This window comes from Ursus arctos, unplaced genomic scaffold (assembly GCF_023065955.2).
Source record: "Ursus arctos isolate Adak ecotype North America unplaced genomic scaffold, UrsArc2.0 scaffold_11, whole genome shotgun sequence".
NCBI lineage: Eukaryota > Metazoa > Chordata > Mammalia > Carnivora > Ursidae > Ursus > Ursus arctos.
Genome location: NW_026622775.1, coordinates 32731478 through 32753768, shown reverse-complemented (window position 1 = coordinate 32753768; position 22291 = coordinate 32731478). Strand labels below are relative to the sequence as shown.

The 22291-nt window shown below is 41.2% G+C and overlaps 1 protein-coding gene and 1 long non-coding RNA gene across 5 annotated transcripts in view; one reads left to right on the top strand and one right to left on the bottom strand.

Annotated features, from left to right (window-relative positions):
• Positions 1–310: 310 nt before the first annotated feature.
• Positions 311–11637, bottom strand: LOC130543345 (uncharacterized). Its single transcript, XR_008958640.1, has 3 exons — positions 11306–11637; positions 7708–7926; positions 311–501 (listed from the first exon to the last, which is right to left on the bottom strand). It is a non-coding gene; the product is annotated as an uncharacterized LOC130543345 (long non-coding RNA).
• Positions 11638–12125: 488 nt separating this feature from the next.
• Positions 12126–22291, top strand: part of INPP4B (inositol polyphosphate-4-phosphatase type II B) — a 738855-nt gene continuing 728689 nt past the window's right edge. For 3 of the 4 annotated variants that reach the window (XM_057310095.1, XM_057310094.1, XM_044384340.3), the window contains exon 1: positions 12137–12364. The gene's annotated coding sequence lies outside the window, so the exon portion shown is untranslated. Of the gene's footprint in view, positions 12365–22291 lie in introns of all 4 variants that reach the window. The other variant, XM_026499399.4, reaches the window with a different exon arrangement.

Genomic DNA, 22291 nt, shown 5'->3' with positions numbered 1-22291 from the left:
TCTTTCTTTTAAAGAAACAGCCTGACCATGAGAGACTTTGGACTCCAGGAAACAAACTGAGGGCTTCAGAGGGGAGGGGGTGGGGGAATGGGACAGGCCGGTGATGGGTATTAAGGAGGGCACGTATTGCATGGTGCACTGGGTGTTATACACAAATAGTGAATCATGGAACATTGCATCAAAAACTAATGATGTACTGTATGGGGACTAACATAATAAAAAATTTACACAAACAAAAAAACAAAAGAAAAACCAAAACAAAACAAAAAACCAGTCTGACAAATAAAAACCGTACTCAGCTGGCAAGCTTTACAGAAACAGGCTGCAGGGCAGCTGCGGACTCTAGGCCATAGTTTGCTGGCTTCCGATCGGGCTCCGGGGCTCCGTAGGCGCCTCTCGGGTCCCCAGGGTATCATGCTGGGGCATTACACGTAGAACACTCTAATTGTGGACCGGGTGAACGGAAAGCAGACCGGATGTTCTGGGAAGACGTGTCCATGTCTAAAAACGAAAGATAAATCCCACAAATGTCAGCGACTTGTTTCCAAGACACAGAGCCAATTTTTCAAAAACTTGTTTTTAATTCCGGGTTTCAGAAACAAGAAAAATCCAAGTCAGGAGAACCGGACACAGACTCTGAGAAGGAAGCGCCCTAAGTGTATCTCGAAGCTGGCCCGTCCGGTGTGGTGTGGCTGTCCTCAAATCCTTCCCACCGAGGGCCTTTGGAACCGAGAAGTGGCTGAGCCTGCGTCAAGGTGTCGAATGGCTCCAAATGCAAGGAGAGCGAGAATACAGTGGCTGGGAACCAGGGGACTTGATGCAGTAGGTCTTTGGAATATTGATTTTGAGCCTCTTTTACCACTAAGTCATTTGGATTGGAGGTATTGCCTGACCTTGAGATAGAAGCAAGTCAAAATTTGACTTTAATTTTATTCCTCAGATTTCAAAAAAAAAAAATCTACCTATAGGTAATATAAAAATAGCCATGTTCCAAGGGAATTTTAAAGAAAGAAACATTTAGAGATTGCTGAAAACCATGTAATTGTGTAATTGTGCAAGCAAAGATGACTTTTTTTATTCATTGTAAGAACAGTTTAAATTGGTTTGTGTATAATAAAAAGTTAGCCTTTCATCAATACTTGGATAACTGAACTGCGGCATCCCTGGAATGTGATTACCAAGGGACCATCAAGCTGTGGTTTACTATTTCACGTAGTATGCTTTCTCTTTTGGAACTAATAAAAGCCACAACTGCATGCTTTATTATAAAAAGCAGAACTAAAACTGGCCAGTGTTTTCCTTATTTTAGAAAGACAGAGCTCAACAATGAATCACATGTTAGGAATTTGACCTGGACAGTAAGAGATTTGACTTTTTTGTTGCCATGTAAGTGTGGTCTGTGGTGGTGACAAGTATTTGAACCTCTTTCTTTGATTTCATGACCTTTAGCAGAAACATACTTCACTGTATGTGCTCACGTTTTCATCAAATGCTGTTTTCTTCTGTATTTGAATGTGCATTTGTTTCACTAAGGGCTTTTACTGGCCCGGTGCCCAGAGTCTCTCCCTCGATCTGAAATCTTCCCAGTGACCTGCTCTCAGAAACACCGGTACGCTGCCCTTTATACTCTGTAGAGAAGTATGGCCACCTGAGCTAAGGCTAGCCTAACCACATGTGGGTCAGCAACACATGCGGGGCCTGCTGCAAGAGGCTCTCTTCTTAATAGGGGGCTGATTAATTGTCCCAGTCAATCTGATGCTATCCTTTGCAATTTGGACTGACGAGAATACAGAAGGTCATTCAACTAGTGGTAGAAGGAGAAAGGGGAACTTCCAAAAAGAAGCATAGACAATAAAAATTGCTGAGAAGTATTAATGATCGAAGGGAAGGATTCAGAAGCAACAAGGACTATGGTTCTGAATGGCAGTGTCATCTAAGTTTTCTTTGTCCCTCCATTCATAGCTGTCCAGTATAAGGTGACCAGGACCCCAGTAGTAGCAACGCCAGTGGCTTCTCTGACAGAAAAAAAATGAGAGATGCAGAGAGAGGAAACCTACCAGACAGGCCAACACCATACATTCTAGTATTTCATGTCTGCCCCATGTACTTCCGTTTTTCATAACTATCACTCAAATATGCATGGCTTTTCCAGGCTTTGGGGATCATACCTCTCTGCAACACATAGGAATAGTTGCGGCTGGTATCCCATTTGATTTTTGGAAGTCCAGTATTTTCTTGATCCAAAGAATGCTTATATGTTCTACCAATTTGTTCTGGTTTGCAGAGTCCCCTCAATCAATTATCTTCTGATTCTAACACCGGGCTGGCTTCCCCAACGTTTTTGCCGGCCTCCTGATCCACCCTGGGAGGGAACAAAGTCACTGAGACTCAGCTAAGATTCTGCTACTGTGTAACTATACCTCAGATAAATGGTGGGTATACAAAGGAATGACGACAGAGGAGAACAAACAAAAGATGACCTATACAAAGGCCACGTCCTTTCATAAGGTAGCTGGGATGTGGCGATAGAGACAGAATGGGGTGCGGAAGGGACTCTACTTGGTCTGCCAACATGATGCAGGGAGCATTTGGCATCTTTGAAAGAGAAGTGCCTTTGGTCATGGGCTCCTTGCCTGGAGTTCAGTTGCCCCACAACCTTCTGAGATCCAGCAAGACACAGATGGAGTTTCCCTCTCATCCACCACTCTTGACCCCCAGTTCAAAGCCTGCCTCCAGAAAACATAATCATCTTCAGAGATATAAATAGGGACTAAACAAAAACAACCTTTTTATGATTATTTAGAGCTATTTTGCTTCCTCACTATTTTGAATGTCCCACTGTAGAGTAACATTGTTTTTGGTTTTACCGTAACAAAAACCCAGCAAAGTATCCCCCTGCCCCAAATAAAAAGTAATCTGACCACATCGTTTATATTAATCCTCCATTTGGAGAACCTGGTAAAATGTTCAGTTTCAAAGTAGTGGTGTTCCCCTGCTCCCTGCTTCCACTCACTTCTGAGTACCCCATCTATCAAGGTTTAAAGACAAAAACAAAAACAAAAACACACACTTAAATCTACTCTCAGAGCTTTTGGTTACAAAACCAGATAAGGCTAACTCAGACAAGGAGATTTTTATTTTTACATTATAGAAAGCAAAAAATAAGTCACTCATTTGTTTTCATTATAACTTTCATGAAACTGAAACTCAGTCCTATAAAATGTTACTTCATTTTAGACCAAATAAAATGGTTGTCTTTGGTTGTCTTTTCACATTGATGAATTTTCTCAACCATTTCCTAAGGTTTCAAATGATCCTATTTGCCCATAAGTGCAGTGTTTTGAAGGAAGAACATTTTTGAGCTATCTATAATGATTTCTCAGCTTTCACCTTAGAGAATATTGCAATGTGTTCTGTGTGAAAAGCTTATATTCTATTTACAAAGAAGAAAATCTGTAACTTTCTATTTTTCTGGGTATGTTGTAGAAAGCAATATTTCATTGTATATTAAAAAGAAAAGTTAGTCTGAAATTTCAAAAGTCTTCAAAAAGTTAGTGATCACACACACACACACACACACGTGTGTACACATTCACACACTGGTTCATCGATTAGTATAACACGTGCTAGTATTTTTGAAACAACACAGATGAATTTTCTCTTCATGTTCTCTTCAAATTCTTTCTCTGCATCTTCTCTGGCATTATTGTCCCAAGAAAGAGAAGTACGATTGCCCCCAGAGAGAGGAGGATAGGGTAGGGAAGTAGAAAACTGGGAAGGGAGAAAAGGTAGGAAATGAGAAAAGGACAGGAAAATGGATGTGGTTGTCCTTCTTCCCCCTTAGGGGTTAATCTGCAAGAAATAGAAAGTACGTACACTGAAAATACGTTCTGAAGTGCCCCAAACGTGGCACATCTCAATGAAGTTCTGCACTCAGCCTGGGGTAGGGTGTTAGAGAGCATTGAGAGAGGAAGGTTCTAGATGGATGGGTAATGATGTCCCATGATCTTCATGTGCCATGTGGAGGTCCAGAGTTCCTGTTGATCCTGTGAGGAATGCAGAAGTGCTGAGAAAAATCATGGGTCAGAAGATGCCTCAGGACTGAGTACACCCCTATTCCATCAGAAGGTCCAAAAGGGATAAAGCAAACCCTAAGAACTGACAGATTTTTTAGCAAGTGTAGTGAGAGGTTCGAGTTGGATATAATATGACTTAAAAATAAGTAAATGTAAAATTCCCTAGGTTTCAAGTTCTCAGTTTTCGAGAACCTTATTATCTGTTACATAGAGCTAAAGAAAACATGGTTTGTACTCTCAGGTGGAACTTGTGACCCAGTGAAGGAGACACATAGGTAAACAAATCCAGTGCAGTAAGTGACAGCTGAGGCAGGTTCACAGTGCTAGGGAAGCACAGAAGAGGATTAAATGGATGGTCTTCTGAGAGTAGATGATGTTCTAATCAGACCCTCTAGGATGAGGTAGACTTCACTTCGCCAGGTGGACTTCACTTATTCCTGTGCCCAGGTGTCTTCTGGTGGGATTCCTGCCAATTATGTCTCCTGAAATCCCTCACATATCAAACATCACCTCCTTCATGAAGATTTTTCTGATTCTTCCCACAAGATTTGATTTTTCCTGTTTCCTTCATGGCACTTTGGCTTAGTATTTGGGAAATTCTCTGGAAAGTTCTCTCGGATGGCACAGACCTTAGCCAGAATCTTTTCATAGGTGCTGACCAATATCTCTGTAACAAATGTCTAGTCATAGATAATGGTGAAGTAGCCTAGAACATACAGATTAGTTTTCATAATGATGTTGCCTCTTCCATGTTCATCTTCTTCAGTCTTGGCGAGGGGAGATTGGATAGATAAGTTGTGCAAGACGGATGCCAGCTCATGTCATGTCCTTACAGCGTCCCAAAGGATTCTCATGGTCAATCTATCAGGTAGGTACTATTATCTCCATTTTATAGATAAGGAAGAAGAAACTCAGAAATTTTAAGGCACTTGTCGAAGATCACACAACTGATGAATGAGTACCATGATTGGAGCTCTCATTTGTCTGATCCTGAAGCACAAATGACATCTTGCTGGAGAGCATCTCCAGACATACAGGTTTTACTGGGGGTTACAGTTAGACCCAATTCTGTCTGGCTTTGGTGATCAAAATTGGTTTATCCCAGCCTAGATCAGGTCACTAAGAGATGGTAAAATGTGATTATACCATAGAAAAAAGACCTAGCATGGTAAATTGTCAGGAAGATTGGATGTAGAGAAATTTTTCAAAACAAGATGAGAAGGATATATTTGTCTGTTTAAGTGATAGAGACACCAATGAACAAAATGTAACAAAATAGTCAGAGACTGAGCTTAGCTCTGGAAAGTACTAGTTGCTCTAATCAATGCCACTGATTACCACAAACATTTGTGGTACAAACGTGTCTGATATGTAAGTTTGTCCTTCATTTTATGCCATTAGTGACATAATTAGATAACAAAAAAGTATTTGGTTGAAAATGGGGACAGGAAGAAAAACAAGATATTTTTGCTTTTGAAGACTTCCATTTTTTTTTAAAGCTTTATATTTCTTGAAGTGAAGCAGCATAATACTGTCACCTCTGATCCCTCTACTCCTTGAATATAGCTATCTTTACCCAGTGATTGTTTATAATTTCTCCATTTATGAGTCTATTATTTTTCTGGCATTTACTAAATATAATCATGTGAGCTATTGTGCTTTAAATTACAGACATGACTCTCTTTAAGAAAATAGAATTTCAAATAATACATTAGTGAAAATTACATATATAAGCAGTATTTTTTTGGTTAAAAAGATATTTCACACAACCAGATTTAAAGAACCAGATCCCCTGGGGCAAATATTCTCAGTCTGGAGTCATAGGTGCTATTCTGGGGTATCAGTGCACTTTCTGAAAGTTCATTAAAAATAAGAAATGTAAGGGATATATTCTTAAAAGTCCATAGAGTCTGTAAATCTCAGGTATAACAAGTGGAACTAATTTTTCTACAATAAAATTAACTTATAAGCATCCATTTATACTCAGAAACAGAAAACTTAATTTCGTTTTCTTAGTCCTATTAAACTGAAGGTATCTGGGTTTAACACTTACCCAATTTGAGATACTGTTACTCCCTCTCTTCCTCTTTCTCCCTCACTCTGGGGTAGCTTACTGGTCCAGAGGAAACTTATGAAGCACTATGATACTGGGAGACACGTCTGGGTGTTGATGACCTCTCTCATTTTCCAAAGAGGTGACTTGGTTTCTGTTCTCTGGGTGTGACTGAAGCAATACTTTGCTCTAGTGAACAGTCTCTGACTATTCTGAGGTAACTGCTTGGTCCCATATCTGGGACCAAGCAAGGCCATGCAGTTGTGGCCACATCTCTGCACACCAGTCAACAGGACACACTGTTCCTTGGTATCTTATGTGGTTGCCCTTCCAGGTGGCCTGTTCCATGTCCCATTTAGCTGGCCCTCTTTCCCAACTAACTTCTAGGCCTCCTACCGCTCACAGGGGCTCCATCCTTACTAAGTAGGCATGAGAAAACCCAGGGGACTGGACAGGCCATGATCCTCAGCCCTTGAGGATCTAGATAAGCCATATTAACATTTATATTTCCACTTCACACCCTTGTGTTCTGGGTTCTACTATTAACACTGAGATTCTCAAAACACTCCATTGGGAAAGCTGGATACAAATTTCTTTACTCTTGGGCCCTGTTAACATAAAGGGGAAATCTCTAACCCACCTCCACCTCAAGACCCATTCTGGAGTTTGAGGCAATGCCTCTCTGTTATGGGCTTTCAACTGTGTCCTTTCAAATTCATATGTTGAAGCCCAGTACCTCAGAATATGACCGTCTGGAGAAAGGGTCTTAAAGAGGTGATTAGGTTAAAATGAAGCTCTCAGGGTGGCAGCTAACCCAATATGACTGCCGTCCTTATAAGAAGAAGAAATGTAGACACACTCAGAGACACCAGAGATGCTGCGCACCGAGGAAAGCCCATGTGAGGACACAGAGAAAGGTAGTGACCTTCAAGCTAAGAAGAGAAGCCTCAGGAGAGAGCAACCCTGATAGCATCTTGATCTAGAACTTCCAAGCTCCAGCACTGTGAGAAATACATTTCTGTTGTTTATGCCACCCAGTCTGTGGTATTTTATGATAGTCCTAGCAAAGTAATACAACTTCCTTCTCCATGTTGCAATTTTCTCCCATCCTTCTAAGAGCTCTGTTTTTTGTTTTTTGCTTTTTTCCTACCTACAGCTCATTTATGGCTCATTCAGGGCAGGAGTGCGTGGGAAGGGGACTCGCTCCCTAGGTTCACATAGGCTCCAGCACACGCTAGCCTCAACCAAGGTTTTGGCTTATGATTACTGGGCATTCGAATCTTTTGTTAAAGAATCTGGAAACTTTGTTCCACTTGTTCAAAATGGGAGTGACTGAAGGAAGGAAAAAGAAACAGGATGTTTAAAGTTTCAGATCTCAAGTGCGGTGAACCTCCAGTGTCCACAGAAGAGACTTCCCGGACCCCAGTGGATGCCCAAAACCATAGAAAGTGCTGAACTGTATATATACTATGTTTTTTCCTATACGTGCAAACCTACCCTAAAGCCTAATTTATAAATTAGACACAGTGACATATTGACGACAGAAAATAAGAATGAGATAGAGCAATTATAACATACCGTAATCGAAGTTACGTGAATGTGGTCTCTTACTGTCCCAAATTTCCTTCTGTGGTGTACTCAACCGCTCTTCTGTGATGACGTGAAGTGTTAAAATCCTACGTGCTGAGATGAAGTACGGGAATGAGGTAGGCATGGCGACATCGTGTTAGGCTGCGACTGACTTTCTGATGATACAGCAGATGGAGGATCACCTGCTTCTAGACCGAGTAACTGACACTGTGGAAAGTGAAATCATACATAAGAGGGGACTAATGTAAAGATGGCACATATCATCTCACCACAAGTGTGCATGCTTCTGTTCATATTTTTTTTCTGGGGAGAGTCCACAGCTCTCTTCAAATTCTCAGAGGGGTTCATGACCACAAAAATGTAAAGACTCACCACCCTATTATGTTTGAAATATGACTCACTTTCAAATATATGATTTATAGACATTTCAGAAATGTAGCTATTATGTAAATGAGAAAGCAGAATGTTTATCTTCAATAAATGTAAATGGTATCACACTCATTTCCTTCATTTAAAAAAATCTCTGATTTAATTTGCCGTGTTAAAAGAAGCTAAAGTAAACTGTCTGTGAAATACTTGATTCCTTCTTCATGGTCATCCAGTTCCACATCAAGAGATCATAAAACCATATAACTCCTTCCACTAGGACAAGTCATCTTAGAGCACCACGATCGGTAAGAGGCATTCTGCCTCACTCAATATTTAAACATCCATATGCTTTTACACAGATGTCATTTCTCCTTGTGTTTCTTTTGCTTTTTGTGCCAGTATTCATGGAACAGCAAGGTTTGGGAGTTCGTAGTGATCAGGAGTGACCGATACTTCTCCCCACATTCTGGGAAGTTTTATCCTTTCCCTCTTGTCTCAACACATTGCTACCAGCCCCCTGATTACTATAGCAGCTGCCATGAGAATGTAACCTGCCCTCCATCTCCTGGCCATGATTGTCTGGACTAGGGTCCAGCACCTGGGCCAATCATGGTACTTCCTTATTTGGAACTGGCCCTTAGACTATGAAATTCAAGAGCTGTGAGTGACCATGCAACCCAGTGCACACCGGAGAAGCAGAGAAAGTCTGTATGAGGGAGAGAGAGAGAGAGAAAGAATGGAGCAGGCAGCGTGGTGGGGAAGAGGGAGAGATAAAATCTTAATGGCATGGCCCTGTTTCCAAGTGGTCACTGATGCCCAGCTGCATTCCTGTTTTTGAGTTCTATGGGTAACCCGGTATCTTTACAATGGTTTCTCCTTTTTTACTTAAGCTGGGTCAAATTTCTATTTCTAATAACATTTCCCATTAATTTAAATACACACACACACGCATACACATGTAAAAATAACCTTAATGTATGATTATCAAAGCATACTTCTTCCAGCGTTAATTTTTCAAAAATAGAATGAAAACCATGACTTGGTGTACAAAGCTATCATTAACATAAATTAACAACTGTGGTGAGAAAAAGCACCTCTGTCATAGTTGGTGCTATATTTTTCTAGGTTTTTAATAATGAAGGATCACAAAAGTATCGAGTCCTCCTTGTGCCATACCAAGCTCACTTGCAATAGAAATCCCCAGGAATAATGAATGAATTACTTCACTAAAAAGGAGGGTGTGACACGAGCCCTGCAGACCCTGGGTTGATTTTATTGCTTTAGACAGCAAGGTAACTACTGGGAATCACGTTTTTGACCTCCGGCCATACAAAGATATTTCAAAAGGATATGAAAAATATTTTGTCCTTCATTGGCAAATGGAGTTATGTTTGGGGGGCACAAGTGGCTAAAAGTTCAAGGTTTGTAAGAGAGAATGCTCATTAAAAATGAGTTTAATAAACCATAGAAGCATCTGAATCCTCTAGGGTTATTTAAAGAAAACAACAAATAACTAAAAAAGGTAACTACCAGGCTGATCGATAGATTTTTATTTTATTTATTTATTTATTTATTTATTTATTTATTTATAAAAAAGATTTTATTTATTTATTTGACAGAGACAGCCAGCGAGAGAGGGAACACAGGCAGGGGGAGTGGGAGAGGAAGAAGCAGGCTCCCAGCGAGGGAGGAGCCTGATGTGGGGCTCGATCCCAGAACGCCAGGATCACGCCCTGAGCCGACAGACGCTGAACGACTGCGCCACTCAGGCGTCCCTGATCAATAGATATTTAAAATGCCACGTGGTACATGTATGTGACTCGTTCCCTCCCTCCTCGCCCTGTCTTCTCTCAGTCTCCCTCTCTCTCCTCAGAATTGAAAGTTCCTAGATGACATGCACAGGCACACGGCGTTTTCCTCAGCAGCCATGTAAAAGGTCCGGGTCAGCATGATCTATGTCTGGATTTTAATTGTAAGAGGGTTTTCTGGGTATCTCACTTTAAGTGTTCATTTCCATAAAGACATTAGCCGCATCTATTTTACAACTCTGTCTTTTAAAAGGAACAGTTTAGTACTTCTGGCGCTGTGGCAGTCTTCATAAACACACACACACACAGAGCTCCATTTCAAGTTAGAGGACAAATACGGTTAAACATCTTTTCAATTTAGTAGCAAAGCTCTGGCGCCCTGATGGTCTGATATTCTTTCAGTCTTTCTGTATTTTAAGAAAAGGCTGAAACTGTTGCCCAATGAGAAAGTTGTATCATCTTGCCAGCAGATGTCTATTAGCAGAATTTATCCATTGTTTCACGCTCCGAATAAGACATCATTTTTTTTTTTTTTTCTTCTTCTTCCCCCCAAATGGGTGTGTTCAGCACTGCCCCATGCGGGAGAAACCTAACTGTCCCAGGCTCCTCAAGTGGGATCCACATCCCCACAGGGCCTGCCTGGATTGCTAGCCCCTCACCTTTCTCCTTCTCTCTTTCTAGCTCACATGGGATGGTGGCTGGGCATAGCAGAAAAAGCTTGAAGAGAGGAAAAGGGAAGGGCTGCAGGGGCTAAGGGAGAGAATGAGCCAAGCATAGTGTCTGGCCCAGAGTGTTTAATTTACTCCATAAACATTTATGGAAACTACAGCGTGTAAGGCATTGTTTCAAGCTCTGAGGAAAAGTGATGGAAAAACAGACAAACAAACAAACACCAAAGTCTCTGTTCTCATAGATAAAGCTTACAACCTAGTGGCAGTTAAATGTTTGTGGAGTGAATGTTTGCCTAGATGCAGGAAATGACAGCAGGGGTGACAGCCGGGGGCAGCTATAGCTTCCCACTTTGTGTAACCGTAAGTACTGACTTAACCCACATCGACTTCACCACCCTAACTTCGGGATTCCTGCATGGCAAATGTAACCCATGTGTACTAGCTTTCTCGCTCCGTTTTATTTAAAACGTGGATTTAAAGCGCCCTTAGGGAAGGGAAAGGCTGCGGATGTGAGCGGACTGGCGCTCCGCGTTCCCAGCCTTCCCATTACCTTCGAGCAGTTCACAGAAAACCTCTGCAAGAGAACCGCCAGGTGGCACCTGTAAGGCGCGGATGGAGAGGCTCGTTTGCCCCACACCCCACCGCCCGGAATAACCGGGCTGCGTGCCTTCCACCGGGGGCTTGTTGGCTAGGAAGTGGGGGAGTTTTAGTCTCCGTTCAGACTGCGTGATTACGTACCCTGTTTTCTTGACACCCCAAACACGCAGAGTGCAGATTTGTCCCCACGCACTCGGGCTGCCAAAGGCGTGTCACACGCTGGTTAGGAGCAGCTCGGCCTCAGGCACCCGCCGCGACGTGGGGGCTGGCGGTGGGTGGCGGTGGGTTGCGCTGAGCTGGAGGCCCAGTCACTGCCCGGGTCTCCCTCGCCAGACCTCTACCCGGGCCAAGGCGGAGGAGTGGCAAGAGAGACGGGTCCCAGGGTGGTGGCAGGCTGAAGTGCGGGGCACGGGGGACACCACCTCCCACTCTCGCTCACCCCTAGACTGGGCGGGCGCCGCCAGTGGCCGGGGTCCGGGGCACCCCCTCCCTCCCGTTAGAGAACCCTGTGGTTTTTCCGGCCCCCCTTTCAGCGTGGCGGCTCCGGGTCACCCCTCACCACTCTGCCGCTGTGCTCCCCCAGCCCGGGCTGGGCGACCGTCGCCGCTTGCAGAGGGTCGGGGTGCAGGGTGTCAGCTCACGGAGCAAGCGCGTTTGGGTCATTTGGGGCTGGGCGGCCGGGGAACCAACTCCACTCCATCAGGAGCGGGAAGCGAGCTGCGCCAGTTGCGAGACGGTCGCTGCCGCCGCCGCCTCTATTGGGCCGCTGGTGACATTGGGAGGAGACCGCTTGGAACGCGCGGAGGAGGAGGAAGAGGAGCAGGGAGGGTGGGGGTGGGGGGAGAAAGTAGCAATTGTGCCAGGGGGCGTGTGAGCAGCCGGAGAGGCGGCCGCGCTGGTGACAACTTCTCCGCGGCGCGCGCGGCGGGGCGGGCGGGAGGGCGGGGAGCGAGCGCCGAGCGCGGCCGGAGCCGGGCGCCTGAGGGAGCCGCGAGAGCCTCGGGGAGCCGCGGCCCGCGCCCTGCGCCGCCGCCGCCTGCTCGCTTCCTCCTGGTTCTCAGCCCCGGGTGCTGAGGCTCGGGTCTATAAATAGCAGGTTACAGCTCCCGCTCGGCGCGCACACGCTCGCAAGCGAACGCAGGAAAGTCAGGCTAAAAGTGTCTGCTGCTGCTGCCGCCCCCCACTCCGCCTCCGGGAGAGGTAATTACCCGCCCGGGATCCGAGGGCTCGGTGGGGGTTTTTGCAGGGTGGTGTGGGTGATGGTGGGTGATTCGGGAGGCGTTGGAGCGGGTCTGAGAGCGCGGGGGCACGTCCTGGCGGGGGGAGCTGTCTGTTTTGCATTAAGTTTCCCCGTCTCACAGCCCCGATAGCCCCTCCAGCCCTGTCGCCTGCGCTGTGGGGGAGCAGTCTCTGCTCGGCGGCCGGGCTACCCCTGTCTCCGCGCTTGCCCTGCCGCCGAGCGCCCCTCGGCCCGGCGAGCGCGCGGGTTCATCCTCTCGCTCACACACTCTCGGGGCCCGGGGTGTAACTCTGAGCTCCGGCCGCGCTGACCTTCCAGGGCTGCGCCCACCTGCGCAGTCCCTGTGGCGAGGCCGTGGTGGCGCCGGGTTTCTCTCTCAGCCCCATCCCGGCCGCGCCAAGCCGCCGCCGCCGGCCTCTGGAGAAGTCGGCTTTAAGGCGAGGGGTGGGGTGAAGGCTGGGAGCGAGGGTGGCTGGTCCTGAGGTTTCAGTTGCCCCGTGTCCTGGGTCTTTCTAAAGAGCCCCCCGTCCATGACCACCCCTACCCTACCCCCAGCAACTCATTCCGGCAAAGAGAAGCCAGGCATGTCTCCTCTTGGCCGGGGAGCATCCCTTGTCCTACCCCAACGAGTTCTCGCTGAAAGGGGTTAGAAAGCGAGGGTCTGGGGTGCAGGCACGGGGAAGGAGGGTGGTGGTGGCGGGGTCATGGTTTGGAGTCCGAAAACTGCGTGCGCTGCGGGCTCCGCAACCTCTCGCGCCCCTCTGGCGGGGAGGGCCCAGGCGGAAGGGTGCCTAGGTGCCAGGGCTGGTTCCTGAGTGGACTTTCAGGCTCATAGCTGGCAGGAAAATGAGGATGTTGGAGCTACACATACCTGGTTTTGCCCCTTCCTACCCTCTGAAATCTCCTCCCTTTTGGGTGATTTCTGCCCCTGAGGACACGGGGACGAGGGACCCGCAGTTTCTGTTTGGGGACAGGAGGTTTTATGAGGGTGAGGATGTGCATATTGATTAGGTGGTTGCTGCTGGTGCACAAAACTTACTGGAAAAACCCAGGAGGGTTTCTATTACTCCTGTTTTAATAGTGCAGATTCGCTCCTTTGCCTCTTTTTTTCTTCTCTGGAACCAGGTCCCCCCCCCCCCCCCTTTCTGAGATGTGTTATTTGAGGTCATTACATTTTATGACTCCAGGTGTTACATTTTGCATATCTCCTTCCTCTCAGTGTGACAGAACTTGTTTATAAAGGTGAGAGTTTATAAAATAAGTAAAAGCCCAGAAGACAGGATAGATTCATCTTCTTCCCCTCAAGATGGGCACTAGATAGCCCTTTCATTGGCGTAAAACTACATTTCAAAGACCTTGCTTGTAACAGGGATTTTCTTGATGGGTCCTGGACCAAGAATGGTAGTAAGCTGACTTACTGCTCAAGCAGCATATGAGGTACCAGGAATCACCCAACAGGGCAGCTGACTGATGGTGTGCAAAAAGTTGAGTGAAAAGGGGACTGGGCAAGTGGGCATTGTCTCACAAAATAGACAGAGAAACACATTATCTCCTGTTCCCTTGCCCTATACTCCAGCAAAGCATTGATAATAAGAGTAAATGATCACTGGCTTTGTGAAAAGTGTGTGGGTGTTAAAAATTAAACCTCTTACATTTACAGTAATGTAAAATGTTACTGCAATGGAATGCTTTTTCAGCATATTTCTTTAAAATGTGATTTAGAAGATTGTCTTTGAAGGGTTATGAAATTTACATGTGAAGAGTCTAAATGCTCAGTGTCATTAAGAAACATGTGCTGATTGAAATATGGCTCTTATTTTGGAAGACTATTCTCTTTGATTAGGCAAATCAATATTTATTTGTGATAAACTAATGGGCAGTCAGAATGCACATATTTATAACTGTGTTTTGCTTTTGAACCTTCTGTAAAGGATAAGAAAAGCTGGACAGACCAAGTTTAGTCTTGTCCCTCTAGTTGTTCAAAGAGGCACATGGTCAAAGTTATAGGCAGAAAATACTTTGAAAATGTTGAATTTGAGCTTTACTTTGGGAGTGCCAATTGACTGAACGACTTCATTTATCATAAAATTTTTGTGAAAAGATTCATAAACTCATCAGTTAAATTTGGTTGTAAAACAATGCCCTTATATTTTAGTTGCATGAAATGGAAACTCATTAAGCTTGGGAAAAAAACCAGATATTTGTTTTAAATTGTGCAAATTGAGAGTAGTTCATTTCTTTTTTGAGGCAGGAGTTTCTTTAGGTACAAGTAATATAAGTGCCCACATGGGTAACAGAGTTAACTTTTACTACTTTGAGGTAAAACCCAAGAGAGCAATTCTCCTAAAGACACAGGAAAAAAAAAAAAAAAAAGCCAAGTGATCTCATATCTCTTAGCAACCAAGTGGATGTCAGTTTCCAGGTAAGTAAGTATCTGACATCTGAGAATACAAAGTTAAAAAAATTATGAAATCATAATTAGTGAGTAAAATGCTTACTGAATATCTATTACATTTTCTTATTTCACAGTGTGCAACCCCAGCCAGTACTAATATTAGAAATATAAATATCAGAATTTTTGTAATCTTTGTGGAATAAGTTCTTGTCTTTCATAACCATGGGGATTCTAATAGATAGAAATGTGCTGTTTTAAATAATCTTAAGTTAAATGTTAACGTTCAGTTCAAAGCTGTGTCTGTCTCTTCTGTATTCTCTACTCTAATTTTTCAAGATGTCCTAGCTTTCTAAAGCCCTAGGGAATTTGCTTCATAGGCCGTTTTGTTACTACTTTTTTTATGTTGAGTTAGAAATTCTTGATTGGAGACCTCCTTAGGACACACTCATAAATATACATACTTCCATATTCAGACTTAAGAAATGAGGCTATTAGATAAATAATTTCAGCTTAAACATTTATTTTTAGATAAATCCAGATGATGATGCTACAATCATGCGTGTGTGTGGTGTGTGTGTGTGTGTGCAAATATATATAGCCATATAGCCTTTGTTTTCCAAAACTTTAAATGCAGTATGTATCCAGAAAACACACCAAGATATGTGAGAAAATTCTAAGGAATCTTCAGAGTCTCAGGCACAATTGTCATTTGAATCAAGATTTGTTAGTTCCTTCACTTTATACATTTTAACTACCTTGTAGATTAATAGGAGAATTTTAAAAGTGTTTATGAAGTTTTATAGTAATATAACCATACTATAATAACTATGTTGTGTATATATCTGCAACTGCAGTGGTTTTTCTTTTATCAGGCATAGTTGTAACCACTATCTTATTTCCTGGAATTACCTTCTTATAGATGATGTACCATAAGGAAAATGGAATATCTAGGAGTTACAATTTTAGATTTTTTACTCAACTGTGGGGATGTCACGATAGATGTAATCCCAACATGGTGTGAAGAGTTGGATTTCAATGTAATATGTGTTCTTAAATCATATTTTCCAAACTGAGTTTCTTAAAATGCGATGTTTAGAATAAATCTTTCTTCTGCCTGGGGCAGCCGTATCAACTAGGTGTCTTGATTACGTGGTGAAGGCCTCAAAATAGCCGGAAGAGCCTCAGTGAAATAGACTTGGCAGTAGTCATTCGGTTAAGCTGATTAAAGGAAATCTTGAGAAGTTTTCTAGATCATGTGGCTTTGATCAAAGATTCCTTTGGGAATTATCTAAATTAGTGATTTCAAGGGGGAATGGAGGTACATTTTCCTTAAAGGAAAAATTCCTTTTCCTTCCCTCTTTCTTTCCCTCGCTTTCTCCCTTCTTTGTTTCTTTCCATCCATTTATCTATCATCTCTCTGTTTTTACGTGCCCTTCTGGTTGTTAAAATGAAACAATGCAACAGGCCTAATGTTGAAATCACTGAATGACATTCTCTACATTTCCAAGGATGGGAAAGTTTGTGGGATATACAGACAACCTTAATATTCATGCTGATTTTGAATTATTGGAGTAACAACAACATTGAAAAGTATCTTCCGAGATCAAACTAAAAATAGAATTCTTTAAAATTTCCATATATTGTTTTTAATGTATCTTTTATTTATATATTTTAAGTGCTTTAGAAGAACCTGAGATTTTTATGTTTCTCAAAAGGGAGTGTGATTTTGAAAAAGTTAAGTAAAATGGTTTAAAGAAACTCTCTTATTATTTTTCACCATTAAAAACTTAATTGACAGACATATGAGTCTTTCACTTTTCACTTTAGTTCTTAAAATAGGTAGTTACGGGTATTAAGTAGACCAAACAGGGGACTACCATTGCAGAATACAATGAAGCAAATAAAATATACTCTCTAACTGTAGTAAAGTCATCTGCAGCAATCCTTTCTTTAATCTAGTCTTTCAAATGATCTCATTTCGTTTTCATGGGGCTTTATTTTTCTAGCCAAAAGATCAGAGATGACCTCTAGCGATTAGCACAACTGAAACACAAAAAATTATTCACCTCTGGGAAAATGAAGTAGAACTAAAAACGAGTGGCATCTGAAATTGAAATTATAACCTGTAGATGAGATGAAATTATAGCTATGTCCTTAAGAAAGCTTGCAAGTATCATTAGTGATTTTTTCACATCCTATGATGCCTTCTTAAATATCTTTATCTGTCAAACTTGCCAGCTACACCCATATTCCACTTAGATCAATAGTATACATCACATTCATCATAGAATATGTTGCATAGTGGATGAACACTATTAAAAGATAACTTAAAAAAAACAAACATTTCGCGTCTTCATTAACAAAACCTGTAGCTTTTTTATTTACTAATCTAATCAGATCTTTCTTACATGAAATTATGAGACGGCTGATTTTATGATATGTGTAATTTCATTTATTTTTAATAGCCTTCTTATATTGAATTAATTATGAATAAATATGTTTCAAATCTCTCTATCTTTAAATTTGCTTTAAAATAGAGCATTTCCACTTTCCTGAAGACATCCCTTGTGCATTTGGCGTTAAAAAGACATGTAGCACTAGGTGGCAGTGTGCAATGCTTAGTAGCCTTGCGTCATTTTAATTGCAATATATTCATCATTAAAGCTTTTCTTTTAAACAGAATTTATTTATATTGTGAGTGTGTTAATGAAATTGAAATCAACAGGCAACTAAACCTTTAGCACTATATTTAGAAGATCTATTGTTTATACGACTTTAAAGATTAGATTGCAATATTTAAGATACTCTGCTTTTATGTGGGGTCTGCTTACAGGAGGGATTGTTAGGAATTAATTGTATTAAATATGCCAGAATTCTGCTTATGACCGAGTAAGAGAGAAAGAAAGGGAAAATTAAATAAGCATGATAGGAAAGAAACCATATGGCCATTCTAAAATAGACATCATATTAACTGTTTGTATTTTAATCCTAGTCCTCTCACTACATTGGCTGAGCAAAAACATTTTTTTTCCAGGGGGTGGAAGGCTATGATTGTTAATTTTTCTCCACCTCATTGCTGTTGGGACAATGCAAAAAAAAAAAAAAAAGTGCCAGTTGTCTTACTGATGCTTTAGCAGATCCCCTGATACCCTCCGTGATGGTGATGGCCTGGCCACCACAGTGACCAATTGGATTAGTTATGCAGCGCTACAGTTTGCTGGTTAGTAGGACAGCTGAAGTTTATCTACACCATTTTTCTTGGTTAATCTAGATGTATGTATCTCTGTCTTTGGCTAAATGATCAAATTATGGGTCTTGGCAGAGTTAATCAATTTATTCCATCATGGGTGCACCAGAATGGGACCTCCACATTGTTTAGCCACCTGGTTGGAACTTCCTCAGGATCAATTTGATAGCCATTTCAGCCATGTTTACTGGACGTGGCTGTTGCGGGAATGGAGACCAAGGGAAAAGCTAATCAACATAAATTGGCATAATTAAGAAAAATACTACTTAAAAAAAAAACCTTTTTACTACGTAAAATTTCAAATGTAATAAAACACAGAATAATGCAACAAACGCCCATGTACCTCAGCCAGCTTTAACAGTTGTCAGATCATAGCTGTTCCCGTGTCATCCACAGTCCCACTCACTTTTCCTCTCCCTCTTGGTTTTGAAGGCAAATCCTAGAAATTATATCAAAGGAGATACCTTTGTGAATTAGTTATTTACAAAAAATAGGTATTGTATGAAGGGCAATTTAAAAAATAATTGTTACAGCGAAACACTACATATTTCACTTAAAAAGTCTGAAATCTTGCCATTAGGCAAGTTAAGCTCTTGACTTTGTTTCTGGAAAATGTGGCAGACTTTATGTAATTAGGGAATGAATTTCAATTAAGGTTCTATGTCATATATAGTTTTAATCACCAGAAGTATGTAGCAGTGTTCCTTAAACATGTTAGGTGGTTAGTACCTACTTGATAAACCAATGACTACATTGGGCTTCTTGGATTAAGACATATGTTGACTGTCTGCACACGTTATCACCACAGTGCTCTTGTAAAACCGTTTACTTCTAAAGAGGCACACATAGAGCAGACCCTTGGCATGCAAGAATTCAGTTTCCAGGAGTCAGGATTTTACCACTCATCTTAAGGTACGTGACATATAGTAATCTGTAGTTTTGCTGAAGTATTAATTTAAATCACTCAATCCTGGAAACTGGCCTTTCAGTGAATGAGCTTAGCCAGTGGCCCAGAGGTTATACCTTTGGGTGATTTTGTGCTCCCGGTAACATGGCACTTCACTTTCTAGGGCTAATTATTCCTGGTGAGTGTTTCAGAATATGGGAATCTGAGAAATTGGTCCTCTCCTTTGAGAATAGCATGGATATTCTAAAATATACCAATTAGATTTTGTGTAGAGTTAGAATTTTAAATAAATAAAATTCTTTCAGATTTCAAAAAATTGATAGTAACCACTATGTAAATCTTTGTGACATTAAGTGTCTAAGAGAAAATATAATTCTATTGTAGAGAAAAGAAGTAATTTGTATTGAAAGGGTTTATATGCCATGCCATATTCTTCATATGTATAAATTATACGGGGAGAAAAACCCCTGTATACTTTTCTTAATATTAGACACATGATTTTTTTGACTTTATTTTTGAAATTTACTATAATGTTTTCTTTCCTGGGCTATGTTTTAAGGCTGTCTCCCAATTTATTCATGCTATTCATATTTTCATTTCTCATTTTGTATTCGGGTGGGAGTGAAGAATGGTACATACTTAGAATAGTATAATGAGAAATAATTGAGCCAGTTGGCTTCTAGTTGATTTCTGGATTCTTCCTTTCCTTTTTTCCCCTACTTTTTCCCCCTTGATCATAAATGTAATAAATCTCCATTGAAAAAAATTTGGCAAGTAGAGGGAAGTCTAAAGAGTCAGAAAAAAAATCACCTGAAGACGGTATTGTTAACATTTAATCAAATTTCTTTTTAGGATTTCCTGTGACTCTTTTACAAAAGTTGAGATTAACCTATGTGCAAGGTGTGTGTGTGTGTGTGTGTGTGTGTGTGTGTGTGTGTGTGAAAATGAGTGTTCCGATTTTTTCTTTTCCACTTAGAATTCTGTTGTTCAATTCAGTTTAGAATTCGATTGAGCAGCGTGCCAGGTAGTATGTGCCGGAGACTGTGCTAGGCTCTGTTCTGGTGTCCTGCAATGAATACAAAAGAAAATTGCTTTTTCCGTGCTTGGAAGCAATTTTTCTATCATTTTTAAATCGCTCTCTGGTAGTTAGGCATATGGATCATTATCATCTGTTTATTCTCTCAACTTAGACTTTTACATTATTGCCCACCCCCCTCTTTTGCTGTTATTACACGGTGATGAAGATTTCCTGTATGACCTCATTTTCTGATATTCCTTGTCTATATTTTTCACTGTTTTCTTAAGCGTGATTTCTAGAAGTAGTATACTGGATAAAGGGTATGAGCTTTTTAAAAACTTCTTACATGTATTGCCGAATTGCTTTCCAGAAAGATTGCACCCATTTCCATTCTCCCTGGAAGTACCTGAGTCATATCTCCACCCTCGCCAACACTGAGGGCTATTATTTTTTTTTAAATCTTGTTATTGGGAAGGTGAAGGTGATTGTTAGCAATACCACCACCATCATCATTAATAATCACAACAATAACACTTACTGAACATCTCCTACAGGCCATTCATCACAGAAGACCTTTATATTATCTCATTTAATCTTCACAACAACTCTAAGAGGAGAACAATATTATTAGCCCATTTTAAAGTAGGAAACTTATTTTTTGAGAGGTGGAGTGGCTTATCCAAGGTCAGGCAACTAGGCAGTGGTAGAATTAGGTCCTGGCCCGTGGTTGATTTTATTTTAAATCTAGGCTTTAAAGTACTACCTTCTTCTTGTACTACCGTTTGATTAGGTGAGGCCGAACACTTGAAATGCTGATTTTCATTTGAACTTTATTTTTTTAATATGAATTCCTGTCTTTAGCCAGTTTGTGTATTGGGACCTTGGTTTTCATCAGTTTCAGTGTCACTTATAAATTAGGGGCACTGTTTCTTTGTCATTTGTGTCATCTATACTGTTTCCTTATTTTCTTTAACAAAAGCTGAAAACATGTGTCTAGTGAAGTTGAATGTCATATTTATGCTGTTGCTTGTTTTGCTTAGACAATACTTTCTCATTCATAGACTAGGTTAAAATTTCCCTGAATCATTCTTGCCTTAAAACAATTTACATCCAGTTCTTCAATGACACTTTTTCTCTTGAGTTCACCCAACACTGTGATGGTGTATGGTGTGAGATAAGGCTTAAGTTGATTTCTCCTAAAAATAGTTAAGCATTTTCCAGCAGCAGTTTCTGAATAATCCTTCATTCCCCATTTATTTGTGATTTTATCATATCATATATCATATCATATCATATCATATCATATCATATCATATCATATATTGTCTTATTGTAAGGGTAAGCATACCTACTCCATCATAGTAGGTTTCTGGTTCTGGTATACTCAGTCTAGTTTTCTGTCAATTCTTTTATTAATATCACACAGGTTTAAATGTTTTTATTTGCTTGATATCTGGTAAGATCAATACCCTCTTCTTGTTGATTTTTCTTCTGTGTTTATGTGTAGCTTTTAAGATTCTCACTGATATTTCTTCCAGACTCATTTTAGAATAATTTGGTAAGCTGTCCTCAAAATAGTTTTGGAGTTTTAATTGAAATTTCATTGAGTATATAAATGAAATTGAGGAGAATTGGCTACTTTATAAGATTTAGTCTTCTTATCCAGGAACCTGGTGTGTCTCTCAGTACAGTTTTGATTTGGGGAATTTTTCATGCTATTTGTAAGAGCTTATGTTAGACATCAATTATTTTGCCAGAATACTTTCCTTTTTCATGTTTCACTCTTCAAACTGACCAAGGAATTATACAGCCTGCCCTATGCACCATGGGCCCACATTGGCTTTGCTCATTCATATTCATATGTTTGGCCTAATGGCATCTCTTTGTCCCTGGAGGGAGGGACCCAGGAGGCCTGAAAGCTTCTCTCCCTATTACTGGACTAGAACCTTGTTCTAAACATATGTTTAGTTTAAATCATGTTACTTAAATTATCCCAAGAAGATATCTTTAGTATAAATATTTAAAACATCAATATGAATAATAGTGCAACTTCTTCAACAGCTTACTAATGAGATGTCATAAAATTGTCCAAAAATATGTATTACTTTGTATATCAACAGCATACAAGGCAGCAAACATTTCTCAGTTTGATATTTGGTTTCCAGTTGTCAAATCCAACATAATTACCTCTAAGATCATCAATTTTGGTCCATTACAATGGGGTGGCAGGGTTGGATAGCTAGCCTGAAGCTATAGCTTATTCATCTGTGTCTATACTCCAGTTATACAGTTATACAGATTTTTAGAATGGAAATCTGGA